The following is a 9,455-nucleotide window of genomic DNA, read 5'->3' as shown; positions in this document are numbered from 1 at the left end:
AAAGTCCTGCTGGTTTGAAAGAGAATGTATGTTGTGGTGTCTGGGAGTAGGTGCATACGAGTCACTGCTCCTTTCTTCTGCTCTTGGTTTTACTGTAAAACTACTGTTGGGAAATGGTGCGACTCACAATTTTTAATTCAGGTTTTCTCATCTGTAAAGCAGAGATAACAATACCTACCTACCTCACAGGAGTGTTGCGAGGTTTAATTAATGTTTGTTAAGCTCTTCAACATTTTTGTATAAAAGCAGATAAATGAAACATCTTGTTATTAATAATGAGAAAACCCCAGGCCGAAGGTGTAGTATGATTTTGGGGTTGGAGGGCGGAGATAGAATAATTACAGGTTGTTGTTTAAAGCATATTTAGACAGAATGATTGACAGTGTTTGGTTAGAAGTCATATTAGTTCTGTGTAATAATCCAGACTTTTTCTTACAAATTGCTAGTAATTGGAGCTTGTACACAAATCTAGTGTTTTGTTTTATTTTAGAATCATAGAATGGGTTGGGTTGTGAGGGACTTCAAAAGTGATGTAGTTTCAACCCTCTGCCATGGGCAGAGGCATCTTCCACTATCCCAGGTTGCTCCAAGCCCTGTCCAGCCTGGCCATGGACACTTCCAGGCTTTGAGGCATGTTAATACAGGTTAGGACTCCTTTGCCTTTGCAAAGTTGAATAAATCATCTCTATTCCATTTTTGCTTCCACTGTAAATCCCTTATAGTCTGCCTATATATATATATATACAAAACTAAGCCAAGTATTTCTTTGTCATCGAACACTGTGTCAAGGTTTCTAGGACTAAAGTGTAGTATTTAGAGTCTGTGGGCTTTGGAATAACAAGTCAGTAGGCAACACATGAAGTTCTGTGTATGCATAAATGTGTCTCTACAGTATAATTTAAGCAAGCCTGTAATATGGTCAGGAGGAAATTTTTGAGAAAATCGTTGACAAAAGTAATTGAGTGAAATAGTGTTGAGTGATAAGAAAATCAGTGGGGGATTAACCTTGCTAAAGCTTGTTTCTGAAGCTTTTTTCCCCATTCAGATAGGATATAGTCAAAGTAACCATTCTAGTTACAGTCAAAGGAAGCGCTGTGTGTATTCCCCAGCACGTTTCTTAGAATGCACTGTGCCTGTAGACTCCGACTTTACAAATATAGTGGTGTGTCAGCAACATCCCAGGTGTCATTATAAATGCCAGCAGTATGTAAGTAGTATTTGTAAATAAGCTCAAACAAGTGAAATGGTCTGTGTTAGTCAACCATTCTGCACCTTGGATACATTGAAGGCTGATGCTTGGTTGAGTAGCTAAACTAAATATCAAGTGGTGTTACACAGCTTGAAAAGAAACTCAGCTCTAAAGAGAAAAAGCAGACTTTTTTCTAAGTCATTCTGTTAATGCCCAAGAAGATGTTTCCGTGAGTGTTAAGAAACCAACTCTCTATAGACTCCAGGGAAAATGGTTTATGGATCTCTCTTGCCCATGCTTATTCAGAGCTTCAATGGGGAGGCAGAGTGCTGCAGCTCTGAAGAGTAGTTTGAATCATCTTGCATGAATATTGCTCTCTCCAAGGATATTGGCATGCAAAACAGATTCTGTTCATCTTCGAGGATGTTGAATGCACCTCACACATGGCTTCATAACCACTTTGAGATGAACAGCAGAGTTTGGATTAGGTTCTTGTCAGTGGAAGCAAGTGTGTGATCAGTGCAGATAGGTGGAAATAATTCTCTTTTCTCAAAGCATTTGCTTGGTATTGCTTAATTTGGGTATCCTGTCTGGGGTTTTTTTTCCACCATGTATATTTTTTGAAGGGAACTTATTATTTTCCTTCCTGCCCTTTTCCCTCCCTCGTAATTATATTTTATCTTCAGTGGTCAAAGGGGGAGTGTGTCTTCCAGATTTATTTCTGCCTTAAATGTGGGGCTAAATCAGTTTCATAAGCACCTTCAAGTATCTACTGCTGACAAAGCTTTGTGGGATTAGTCTCTACTTAAGCACTGTTGGGAAGATGGGATCTGAAAATACTCAGAAAGATCTGCGTCATTCACTCATGTAACATGGCCCATGTATCACCTCTCTTGGCTTCAGATCCACTTAATAAAAGTGATCTTTGAAAATCACAGCATAAATAGATAATTGAATATAGGTTTAATGTTATCTTCATAATCAAAGCACCTCCAAATCTCTAGTCTAACTTTACTCCCTTATCAGTCTGAAGCCGATCACTTTTGTCCTGTCCCTCCAGGTCCATGTCCCCAGTCCCTCTCCAGCTCTCCTGGAGCCCCTTTGGGCACCAGAAGGGGCTCTGAGCTCTCCCTGGAGCCTTCTCTTCTCCAGGTGAACATTGCCAGCTCTCCCAGCCTGGATCCAGAGCTGAGGGGCTCCAGCCCTCAAAGCATCCTGTTGGATCCACTCCAACAGGTCCATGTCCTTTGTTCATGGAAAATAACCAGAAGTTCCAGCTGCAGCATTGCTGTGAGTCTGACTGCACGTGCAACACTGTTGTGAGGTAACACTGCCTTGGTTCAGAGCTATTTCCAAACTGTCCATCTGCTGCTGCTCTCCAGGCCTCCAAGAGCTGTGGATGGCTGCTGTGAATGCTTAACTGGGGGTATTGCCAAGAATTTCCCAGTGGCCAGAGGAACTGCACAACCCTGATGTCTTTAGTAGGAGTCAGAACAGATCTTTCTCTTGCTGGAAAAGCCTGTGATATTTGTGGCTTTGAAATGAAGAAGTGGGAATATTAAGCACAGACCTTGCATGTGTGAGGTGTGAGTGGTTTCTTGCCTTGCCTTGTAATGGTATTTCTGGGATTGTTATCAGCAGTGTCAGCAACAGCACCTACTAATAGCAGGCAAAACTTTAAATAGTTTGGATCTTCCACTCATGACCTTCAAATAGTTCCTTCAGCTCTGAGCCCTGCAGTGAATATGTTTTGTTCTCTGCTCCCCTGTAGTCATGGCCATTATAAACCATACTTAATGTTCCTAAACTCCCAATCCTGGAAGTGTTCAAGGCCAGGCTGGGTGGGGAGCAGTCTGCTCCAGTGTAAGGTGTCCTTGCCTGCAGGGTTGGAACAAGATAACCTTTGAGGTCTCTTCAAACCCAAACTATTCAGTGATTCTTAGTGTTGTACCAGTGTGTGGGAGGAGAGTGCCAGGTTCCGCAGCTTCTGTGGTGGTACAAGTGGAAGGAGCTGATAAGTGACAGCATAATTTTGGTTTTGTTGAGCAGGATGTTTTATTTTGATAAGGATTTTCAGGTTTTGAAGCAAAGTTTTATGAGTGTGCTTGGTTGCTCAAGCACAGTAAATTGTTTTCAGACTTTATTTTTAGATAGATGTAGAAATGATTCCCAAGTGACCCTAAAGCTGAAGTCCTAAGTGAGTTGTACTGATACATTCATGATTTATAATGAAGTAAAAAAAAAAAAAAAAAAAACCAAAAAAAACCAAAACCCAAAAACCTGTTTTTAATTCTTTTTGTTAAAGACTACAGTGCTGATCGTGGGCTATAGCCAGATTTTCTTATGTGCAATAAAAGCCAAGTTTTTAAGGCCCAGGCTTTTTTGAGCATGATGATTTTAATGGCACTTTTCAGCCATCTGAGAAACTTCAAGGAAAAAATTTACATCTTGATGTCCTCTGTGAGTGTCCTTGCCTTGCTTTATCTGTGGCACTGTTAAAAAGGGCCACACTTGTTTCATGTCTGTTAGGGTCTCCCCCAGACATGAATATTTATTTGCTTTGCAGTATCTGTTTTGAAAACATCAGCTCAGAACCTAAACTTGTTTACAAAACAACCAAAATAACCTTCCAAAACAGATTGTTTTGAGATGCTTGTGTATCGCTTTTATTCATGGAAAACAAATATTTCCTGCAATGCTCACCATTTCAATTGGCAGATGATACCAGACATGTTTATTTAACTCGTGTCAATGTTTTTCAGCTTTCTGCAATGTGTGTATCCATAGATACTTCCCAGTGGAGGAGGCAGACCCCTTAACTTTCTGATACTTGTGAAGTAAAATAAAACGTATGAATACACTTCTCTTCATCGCTTTAAGCCAATCCTTGAAGTATTTTGCAAGCTCTGCAGACAAGAGGATGGAAACAAGTGACTTAAGTCATTAAATTTGATATTCTTGGGTCAGCAGAGATGCTGGGAAACACTTGCAGTGAGCTGTCAGAAAGCATTTTGGCCAGAATCTGGAGCCTTTAATATTTCTAGAGCCCTTTCAGAGGGCTTAGTCAAAGCCTGGTAGGGAAAATTATTTACAGGAAACAGGGTGCTGCAGCACTAAATCAAATTGGCAACTCCTATTGTGCTGGATTTATAAATTGATGTGGGTAACATGTCATCTGCATGTCAAGTTGGAAATAGGATATAAATATTGTTAACATGGAAAAATATGTGTAGTGCTGTATGAAGCCCTCATTCAGTATTGTGTGATGTTTGCTATTGACTCTGAGAGCTTTTGAGTGGTTTTTAAAAGCCATAACGTAGTGCTGACTGCACAGAAATTAATGAGAGGTGTTTTTGTTCTCATGGCTTCATAGTATGAAGCCCTGGTTCATCTCTCTCTTGAGGTGAAAAGAGTTGGGCAAGTGAAAGACCAGAAAAATATTTCATCTGTTGAATTTTAGTAGTTAATATTTAAAACCGAGGACTTTTTTTGTACAGGTTACATTTCTGGCTTGAAGTTACTTAGTGAATTCAAAGAGCATCATACCCACTGCTGTAGGGATCCAGTACTTAAATGCTGTGTCTTAAAAGCAAATAATAACTTGATAATTTATTTTCTCCCCTTGGTGAAGGATTTCATAGGTTGGCAAAATCCTCATGATTTTCATTTTATATCGCTTTAGTTGCAGGTCTTAAAGTGAAAAACATGGCAGGTACATTTGGCTCTGCTTTTGAAGTCCATCTTCCATCCTGGTTGAAATAAATTTTGAAGTAATCTTGCTGACATGTCTTGTGAACTTTGCAGCACAGAATGGTTTGGGTTGGAAGAGACTTTAAAACTCATCCTGTTCCCACCCCCTGCCATGGGCAGGGACACTTTACACTATCCCAGGTTGCTCCAAGCCCCATCCCAACCTGGCCTTGGACACTTCTAGGGCTGGGACAGCCACAGCTTCTGTGGTGACCTGTGCCTGGCCCTCACCACCTCATGGGGAAGAATTTTGTCCTTGTATCTCATCTAACCCTCTCAGTGTTTATCTGTTGCCTGTGTCCTGTCCCTCCATCCCTTGTCCCAAGTCCCTCTCCAGCTCTCTTGGAGCCCCTTTAGGCCCTGGAAGGGGCTCTGAGCTCTCCCTGGAGCTCTCTCCAGGTGAGTCCTCCCAGCTCTCCCAGCCTGGCTTTACCAAGTCCACACCTCTCTTGTCCTGAGGACGCCAAAGCTGAGTGCAGCTCTGCTCTTGGAATCTCATGGCAGCAGAGGGGTGGAATCCCCTCCCTCAACCTGCTGCCCCATGGCTTTGGACGCAGCTCAGGACAGAGTTGGCTTTCTGGCCACCTGCCCTCAGAATTGCTCCTGTGTGTGGGACCCCTCCCTGATTTCACAGCTGAACTCGATTTGACAGTAGATCTCATTCCATCCTTTTTGTAGACTCAAGGTGTGACTGAAGATGCAGATCCTTTCATCACATATTCAAAGGGATACCTTCGGACTGCAAAACAAATCTGGCTTGTGCCCACTCAAGTGTTGCTGCCAAACATCTCAGGCTAGCAAGCTTAATGTTTAAATTAACTCTTGCAATTCCAGCTTTTGTGCAAGAGCAGTGTAATCCCTCAATCCCAAATTCTGTTGATACAAGAGTGGCTTGGTCTTCATTTAGCATTTTGTTACTCCAAATTTGCTGGGGAAAACAAATCAACTTTTTGATGTAGGGTGATTTTTATTACCTCACAGAGTGACTAATGATGGCTTCTAGCAAGTGCTTTGTCTTTTCATCAATCAGCTAATATGAGCTGTAGACTGTGACTTTCAAATAAAATTAGTTAAAATATTTGGGACTTTTTTGAAATTAATACATATGGTCTTTAAACTGGCCATGAATCCACGTTGTAGTTCTCACCTTCTCTACAGAAACTGATCTGAAGCTCAGAGCACATTTCTCATCATATTCCTAATAAATCGGAGGAATTTCAAAATGCCAGCCCATTATTACCAGACTGGGACTTTTTCTATAATAGGGAACTAGCAACTAATATGTCTCCTGTCAAGTTTAAAAATAGTGCTACATCTCCCATTACCACACCTATTAGTTCCCTCTCCTCTCAGAGATACTCTAAATCAAGGATCCTTAATCTATTTAAACCTAATGTAAGCCTTCAGCATCATCAGTGCTGTTGAATTTATAGTTGTAGGTGCAGCACTGGAAATGTCGAGTCCTGTAAACTGTGTTGATCCTTCAAGTGCTGTAAACACGCTGCAAATAAGTTGGATAAAGCCAACATATGATTTAACAACTTTACAGTCTCTGTTAAAATCAGTTTCCATTTTTCCAGGCTTCTGAATTACATGGCAAATGGGACCTTATAATTAACTGTTAAATCAGAATAACTAATTTTCTCTCAGATCCAATTGCAAACCTGGCATACTGTCATATGAGATCGTACTCTCATACTAGAGCTGTATTTTTTTTATTTCACCTTGTTTAAAAAAATCCTGTTAGTGGTGGAAGAGCTCCTCAAAATAATGTAAAACTTTTTGTGAATATCATCATTTAGTATCTTCTGCTCTGCAGCATACTCGTGTCAACTTCTGTAAATCTCTTTGGGCCATTAAAGGGAGGAGACAGAGGAGCAAACCCTATGGAAGAGTTAATTGGGTTTGCTGGTGATGGGTGATTGTGGCTGCAGTTGTTTCCCTGTAAGAGCATCGCCCTGGTTCTCCATTACACCTTTTCTGTGTCTTTTTCCCTTTTATCTTGCCTTTCTTTGGAAGAAGATTTTATCCTAATTAAATATTAACAATGCTTATTTTGTTATTGTTATTCTGAATTTGTGAAAATGCAGAGTATGAGTATCCTTCATACCCTGTCCTGAGTAGTATTTAGTCCTGTGTATGCAATTTAGGAGGTCAATTAGACACAAGGAAACCAAGTTGCATGTTGTAATTGCCTTTCCCAATGTACTGGGGATCAGCACATCAGTCAGGGAAATTTCCCTGAAAATGTATCTTTGGAGTGCTGTGCTCCAAGGGGAGATGGAGCCTTCCCCACTGGTTTTGAGTTAACCATAAATGTGATACACAGATGTCTTTCTCCACTGGAAAAAAAGTATAAATTGCAATAATTTATTCAGTAGAGATTAAGATCTTCAAAGATGTCGATTGAAGATGGCTAGAAGTATGGATGCAAAGTATTTATGACAGCCTCAGTCTGTGTCAGGGAAGAAGGTGAAAAGAAAATTCTAGGGATTAATCTTTTTTTTCTGTAGCCATTTAAAAAACAAATTTAATTTACAACAGAAAATTATGAAGGTCATAAGTGCCTTTGCCTAGATAAAATAGTAAAACAATTTAAATTCTGGGTTTTAAAATGCATATACACTGCATATGCATTAACAACTTTTTCCTAAGGATTTATAGCAATATTGTGAACTTAGCATTCACAGGGTAATGTGCAGATTTTACAACACGTTACTTTCTAAATGCATAAACTCCAAAAGGAGCCTTTACTATATTTTGTGTTAGGGTGTCTCTGGATTGATAGCCATGGGGCATCTTAAAACTCTAGCTTCCAATTCCTACTGTTCTGTCTTAGGTTGAAAACACAGATGTAAGAACTGAACCTGGCTGTCCTCACGCTTCGCTTAAGATCAAACCAATTCTTTAAAAATTATATTGTTTGCAATTCTGATTGCATCATAGAATCACAGGATGGTTTGGGTTGGAAGGGACCTTAAATCTCATCCAGTGCCACCCCTTGCAATGGGCAGGGTCACCTTCCACCATCCTGGGTTGCTCCAAGTCCTGTCCAGCTTGGCCTTGGACACTTCCAGGGATTACAGGGGCAACCACAGCTTCTCTGGGCACCGTGTGCCAGGGCCTTTCCACCATGCCAGGGAAGAATTTCCTCATAATTTCTAATCTAAACCTACCTTCCTTCAGTTTAAAGCCATTCCCCTTGTTCTGTCACTGCATGCCCTTGTGTGTGTAGATCATAAGCACAGTAAAAATGAGATGTGGTATTTTAGTGAAACCCAAGCAGGCTGGGCAATCCATGCAGATTTCGTTCCTTGCTGCCTCCAGGTAATGGTAGATTTTGCATTCTGTAGGTGTTTGCAGCGCTCAGGGTGTGTGCATGGACCAGACTGTGGTTTATAGGTGTCACCAGTAAATTAATGTTACTGGTCCTCAACACAGGTGGATGGTTTTGGTTTACCACATTTTCAAAAGAAGTGGAGGATTTCTTGCTTTTTCCAATTGATTGATATAAAAGATAAATTGCCATTCTCGCTTATGCAGTTTAGTAATGACAAACCTCAGAACTGGTACTTTTGGGTGATCTAAATACAAGTTAAATTTTGGTCAAACCTTAAAGTACAGCTTTGGGGTTTCGGTGAGTCACTATCCTGAGTGGGAGGGCAGTGCAGGTTCTTTCAGTCTGTGTGTGTATTTACAGCACATCCCCACTTCAGGTAAGGATGGGAGGTAAGAAGGGGCAGAGGAGGAAAGGTGAGGACTCTCAATAGTCCTTTGGAAAATCACATTTTACTGCAATGTGGAACGTGGAAGTTTTTTGCCTGTGTCAGCCATCACAGTGTGTTCATGTGAAACCATCTAAGGTTTAGGTATGGTATGTTGGTGTCCACAGGTCATACCTGGTGGGTTTTGCAGTGGGTTGAGTTATGAGACACTGACCCACGTGTGCTCGGATACAGCCGCGGAATAAATTTCTCATACGTGTGGGACTGTGACAGTTAAAACAATCATTACTGAAACCATATACCTTATTTCCTGTAACTAATAGCAGATCTCTACCTGTGGAATATATTAACAATTATTCCTTTGGGTTTGGATGGTTGCTCAGCTGTTTTGTTGGACAGATATTTAGACGTGGTCTGTAATTTATGTTGTCTGAGTACGTCAATGAACAGAGCTAATTATGGCTTCCTGATGTGAGCTGTGCTGATGTTTGTGAAACCACACTTCTGCATGTAAGACAGAGTGAACGTGTGTTCTTTAATAAATTGTGGAAAATGATGGGTTTTCTCTGCCTAGGCTGGTTAACAAAAATACCTAAGTCGGTGTTCACCTAGAATTTAAAAAGAAGCCTTGATTTTGTGGCTGATTGAACAGTTAATTCTTCCATGCCTTTAAAGTAAATTTTTATTTATTACTCTGTACAATACTCAGACTTCCTTTTAAAAGGAAATTATTGGTTCAAACAGCAGTGGCCCTTTCAGAGACTCCATCACTTGCCGTGTTTCAGTGTGGG

The sequence above is a fragment of the Sylvia atricapilla genome, chromosome 7 (assembly GCF_009819655.1).
Source record: "Sylvia atricapilla isolate bSylAtr1 chromosome 7, bSylAtr1.pri, whole genome shotgun sequence".
Lineage (NCBI taxonomy): Eukaryota > Metazoa > Chordata > Aves > Passeriformes > Sylviidae > Sylvia > Sylvia atricapilla.
This window is presented reverse-complemented; position numbering follows the sequence as displayed.